This window comes from Triturus cristatus, chromosome 2_2 (genome assembly GCF_964204655.1).
Source record: "Triturus cristatus chromosome 2_2, aTriCri1.1, whole genome shotgun sequence".
NCBI classification, from domain to species: Eukaryota; Metazoa; Chordata; class Amphibia; order Caudata; family Salamandridae; genus Triturus; species Triturus cristatus.
The window spans coordinates 489,850,049-489,856,048 of record NC_140582.1 but is presented as its reverse complement, the minus strand read 5'-3'; positions in this window follow the sequence as shown (position 1 = coordinate 489,856,048).

Here is a 6,000-nt window from a genome sequence, read left to right as displayed (position 1 = left end):
TAGCGTGCTACTCACCGAAAAAGCGCTTTGGTGCCTCGTCAGGGGTAGTAAGCGCTATACAAATGCAATTACAATACAATACAATACAACCAGGCTATGCTGGGACTATCAGTTTTAGGTTGGATGGACCAGAAAAATTTGGATGTTACCAGTTCAAACGTATGCCATTTGGGCTAGCATCAGCAGCTGCTGTGTTTCAGCGAGTGATGCATAGACTGTTTGGGAATGAGTTTGGAGTGAAGTTTTTTCAGGATGATATCTTAGTGGTTGCAGAGAGTAAGTTGAGACATGAAGAAAGATTGAGGAAGGTGTTGGGAGTGCTGGAAGATGGTGGGTTGACTGTGGAGCAAAGCAAATGCAAATTTGCACAGAGGAGTGTGTCATATCTGGGCCACATGATTAGTGAGGAAGGCGTGAAACCCAAACCTTCACTGGTGAATAGCATTGTTGGTAAGTTGGCTCCGACGAACAAGGACGAAATGTGGTCATTTTTGGGAATGGTAGATTACTGTGCAAAGTTAATTCCTAATTTTGCCAGTAAAGTTTATAACATATGTACATTATTAAGGAAAACATTTGAAGTTTGAATAGAATGTGAGTTGTGAGGCAGAGTTCAACCAGGTCAAGTCAGGTCTGGAAAAGATTACTGCCTTGAATAGCTTTGATCCGGATTTGGAATGCTGGGTGACGACTGATGCGAGTGAAAAGGGACTAGGAGCGGTGTTGTCACAGAAGGATGCTGGTGGTGGGGAGAAAATTATTTTTGCTTCAAGGTCGTTGTCACCTATGGAAGGGAAGTATCCGATAATAGAGAGGGAAGCATTAGCGCGTGCCAACGCTTTAGAGCACTTCCTTGCTTTTGATGGGGAAGGTCTGTAAACATTCGGACTGATCACAGACCGTTGGTGAAGTTATTGACTGCGGCGGCAAGTGTGTTAGCTTCTGCAAGACGGGCAAGGCTTTCCATGCGAATGAAGGAGTATGTATATAAGTTGGTGTATGTGCCAGGAAGGAAAAATGTTGTGGCAGACTATTTGTCTGGAACGATGGAGGAGTGTGTGGATGATCTGTGGGGGAATTTCAAAATTGCTCTTGTTCAGGACTCAGGAGAGCCAGCAATTAAGAGAGTGGAGAGGGATAAAAGAAAAAAAAAAAAGGATAACGTTTTACAAGCAGTAGTGGATCATGTATGCAAAGGATGGCCTAGGAAAGATGGAGTGTCGGAGGCTTTGCGTCCCTTTTGGGAGGTCAGAATGGAGTTGTTGGTGGACAAGGAGGTGCTGTTGAGAGGGGGCAGAGTTGTGCCACCAGAGGGTTTAAGAGAGAATGTTCTGCAACTCTGTCATGAGGGGCATTTTGGAGTAGTGAGAACCAAGGCTGTTAAGAGTGTGTTTTGTGGCCAGGTATGGATGGAGAAGTTTGTGAGGGGGTGTTCCGTGTGTTCCTCAGCAAACAAGTCATCGAAAACTTTAAGACCACCGACGAGTGAGGGATTAATTCCTAAACAGCCTTCGGAATGTGTGGTAGTTGTTTTTTTTTTTTGGACCGGTACGAGAATTACAGGAATTTGGTATAGTGGCAATTGTTTTTTTTCTATATAGGCAGTGGTGGAAGTTGTGGAGAGGGTTGATACGAATACGATGTAGGATTTCTTGGACAAGATTTTTGTGTCAGAGGGCATGCCTGCAGTGTTGTGACAATTGGGGTACAATTCACCTCAAAAGATGCTAGGAGTTACTCTGAAAGGACTGGTGTGAGGCATAAGAACATGTCGCTTTATAATCCTACTGGGAATGGCACCGTGGAACGGTTTAACCAAGTGTTGAAAGACGTTATTCAAGGATCTATGAACAAACAAGGGGACTGGAAGGTGGAGTTCAAAACAGCTGTTTGGGCTTATAGAGTAACCACTCATGATGCCACAGGCCTGTCGCCTTTTGTGATAATCAGGGGTATGCCTAGGTGCAAGTTTGCTCCGGCATGGTTGAAGAATGAAATGGGGGAGCAGTGCGGTCACTTAGAGCGGTTAGAAGCAGATTGTAGGAGACACATGAAAGAAGTAAAGGCTACTATGATAAAGAACATGGTGTGAAGGATGGTGATTGGGTGAGAGTAAAGAAACCTGGAAAGATCCCCAAAGGATAGAGTCAGTTCTGGGCACCCCAGGACGTGGTGGAGGTTTTGAGGAATGTCGTTAGATTGAAGAATGGCGAAGTTAGGAACCTCAAAAGGGGGGCTATTGGAGGAGGATGTTGGAGTGGTTGCAGGAAAAGGGTTGAAGGAATGGGTGGAGGACATCTTTAAACAGAGCAAGATGTAATCCGCCATTGTATCTGAACCATTGGTCGATAAAGGAGTGGAGAGGATAGTCGAAGTGAGTGTGGTGAGGAATGGGTAGAGTGCTGTAGAATTTTAAGGACCGGAAGCAATTGTTCTGACAGCTGGAGCAGAGGAGATTGTACCTGGGCAATGGAATTGGCAAGAGGAAAAGGGTGCTACCCAGTGGTCGAAGTGGGCGGGATTGGAAGGGCACAGCGTGCCCCTACTTCTTCAATTCCAAGAATTCCGTTCCCCTACTTTTTTATTTTGAAAATGCGTCCCGGGACGCAAGAAATCACCATCGCCTTTAGATAAAGCTCGGCGTTTCCTGGCGTTCGAGGACGGGCGGCAGAGAAGTAACAGGACTCTGTCTTTTCCTTCTTGCTCTGAGAAGAAAAATACAGTGTCCACTTCTGCTATGCCGCTTCAGCTGCACCCCCCCACTCTTTCATTCTTCCCTCTCTTTCTGTCTAGCAGTTCTTCTCTTACTGAAAACCGTGACTTCAATATGGGGTTCTCACTCTCTTGCCTCTCCTTTCTTTTATTTGCTCCCCTGTGAAATGGATCCAAAAAAGAAAATCATTTTTGCTGGAAATGTTGTATTTTAATTCCAAAGTGCAGCATCTGGAATAAAAGGTTAAAAATAAGAAAAATAACTAAATAAAGTAAGACAGAGTGGTAGCAAACTGGCCAGATTGATTTTATTCGCTCCCAAACACATTAGCGCCACTTTTACAGAGTTTGCCAGTGAAGCACTATTTTTTAGGTCTCGCCTGACCTAGCGCATGCGCTGGTCTGGCGAGACATTTTGTGAGGGCTCAAAAAAGTGCTACCACTGTAGCTTAGAGCTACAGTGCATGTGCGTGGGCGCGCGCGCCTCACTTTCGCGGCTGCAGGGCCGCTTTGATGTTTGATCGCGATCACTTTCACTTTGATGTTCGCTTTGATGTTCTCCGTGAGCCTGTTTATTACTTCTATGTAGTAATGGTGGCACCCGTGCGCCGCCATTACTACAGAGCAGTAATAAACAGAAACAAGCATTGTCATAGCCAATAGGTCTCGCTTTTGGGACTTTATAATTATTTAGTTATGCAACTGTTGCATGGCTATACACTTATAAGGTCCCAAAAGCGAGACCTATTGGCTATGCCAATGCTTGTGTTTTCTTGTCTTTGTTTTCCCTGGGCTTGCAACTAGTGCACCAAACCTGGAGGTACTGCAAAGTGTGGATTGGAAAACAAAGGGCCTCATTTATGAGAAGTAACGCATCGCTGCGTGAAAGCAGCGATGCGTCACTTCCCAGTATGCCCTCCTTGCGACATAATGGATGCGTCATATTTACTGTATGACGCATCATGTCGCAAGGAGTTGCAGATACGTCAGTATTTCTGACTTATCTGTAGGCGCAAAAGTGACGCATTGCTGGAGTGTGTCACAAAAGTGATGCAACTCCAGCAATGTGTCCTTTCACATGGGACAAGCCCCAAGTGAAAGGGCCTGCATCAGTCTTACGCCTGCTGTGAGGCAGGCGTAAGATATTGACGCATTTGCACCCGAGAAGTGGCACAGTGAAATCTCGTAGATTTCACTGCGTCACTTCTACGAGGCTTACTTACGTGGGAACGCTCACCCTGCATACATTATACCTGACGCAGGTATAATGTAGCGCAGGGGTTTGCAAAGTGACGCATCTTCTTAGGTGCGTCACTTTGTAAATAGGGTGCAGCAGGAGGCATGTTTTACACCGCTGATGCATCACGAAAAGTGACGCAACGGAAGCGCAAAACTGTCGCAAGGCCTCATAAATAAGGCCCAAAATGTGTACTGCGGTTCTGCATCCAGGGATGCGGTCTTTTTACCATACTGCTAACGTTTTGTAAGGATATCAGCAATGGACATTGAAATGAGTCCATTCAAGGCCCTGTAGTCATGTCCTTAACTTTTCAGGCAAAAGCACTCACTGATTTCTGAATAGTGAGTGTAAAAGAGCTAAGGTAACCATGTTGTTCCTGCTTACATTTCACATGGTTTGCTAAATTTTGCATTCCCTATGAGTGTTTGCTTTTTCCAGGATGTTGTTACTTTTTTTGTAGGCCGCATATTGCTCTTGTCTATTGCTTCATTTAAATTGAGCCTCATCCAGGTGTTTATAGCCGGCAGCAATTGGGTTGTAGTTGAAGGCAGTGTGCGTTTTTCTCAGTGGGGGCAGTATGGTGTTCAGTGGGCGAGAGGATGTGGTACTATGGCCACAGCTGCTGAATTTGGAACTGGGGAACCAGGTTCAGCCTTAATAACCAGTCCACCTGACCACTCTCCTGAGGGAGCACGTTCCTATGCTAGACCTTAGAAGGCTGTGCAAGACCTTAGAAGCCCTGGTGTCTTAGCACCAGCAGGTGGACCCTAGCACTGGCAAGTCTGGGTTAACCTTCAAGGTTTGTCGACCACAATCCATACTGAAGTTCACTTCCAGTCTTGCGGGCAGGCCTATGAAGCAGCACAGCCAAGAACAACAGTGATTCTGTCACTGAGGTCACAGGACCCTTGAGAAGGGCCAGCTCTAGAGCAGTGCAACCGGTGTGACCGGGCGCTGACTTTGGGTGAAGGCATTATGTTTGCAAGTATATTAAGGTTTTAAAAGTGCTTGCTGCCTCCTTCCTGGCCTCCAGCAATTTTCGGCAACAATAACAATGTCACGATGACTCTGGTGTTTAATGTTCTTCCTAGAGGGAGATCGGAGTTTTTTCTAGTGGAAGTTTTGACTCATGGATAGGTAGCACAGAGGGTTAATGTGCCTGCTGCAAAGAACATGTACCATGCAGATCACAAAGTGCACATAATGTAAATAGGTCAGTGGGCTACTGCTTTTGTCAGAGAAATCCTTTTGTTGCTTGCAGTTTATAAGTTAAAATCCTAACATAGAACAGTGCGCTATTAACTGTCATCTAAGAGCTGCATACAAACTGCAAGATATAAATTAGAGCATTGTGTTTTTCCCCCCAGTCTTTGGTTATCCTAATGTTGCAAAAAGTGTTCTTTTGGACAGAAATCAATTCTGATTATTAAAGAGAACTCCCAACCACGGTATTACGTTTTAAATTCTGAGTTTGCGTTTCTCCAGACCAATCACTATTAACCTATATGGCCTACTAGTATGGTTATCATGTGACTCCTACACCTTGTAGTCCTTAGTCTTATGTAACACTTTCTATACAGTGATTTACACACATATTGATTGTCTCTGAGTAATGTGTGGGATGTAAAGTGCTCTGACACCCTACACTGGTATGAGCGGCACTGTAAATCAAATTAAATGCATCAGAGAGAGTGTGGTTATGGAGACTTGAGGGGCACTGTTAAAGGGTGGTAGTGAGGGAATCCATGGCAGATGTGGTGGGGGGGAGCAATAACAAACATTAATGCACAGGGCACCACCAGTGCTAAGGCCGGACCTGCCCTTGAGACCAGTCTGCCCTACCCATAGGTACCTCCATTGCCCTTGTTTCAGAGGTAGTAGCTGCAACTCACCAGGGATTGGCAATGCAGAATTTGGACGCACACCAAATTAAGTTCGCAAACTTCAGTCTCTCTGCTTCATTCACAAGCACTTTTAACGTGTACTGCTTGCTGTGGGGCCACTGGAATTAATTATGCAGCAAGCAAAGGAGGACAAAATGATGCCGC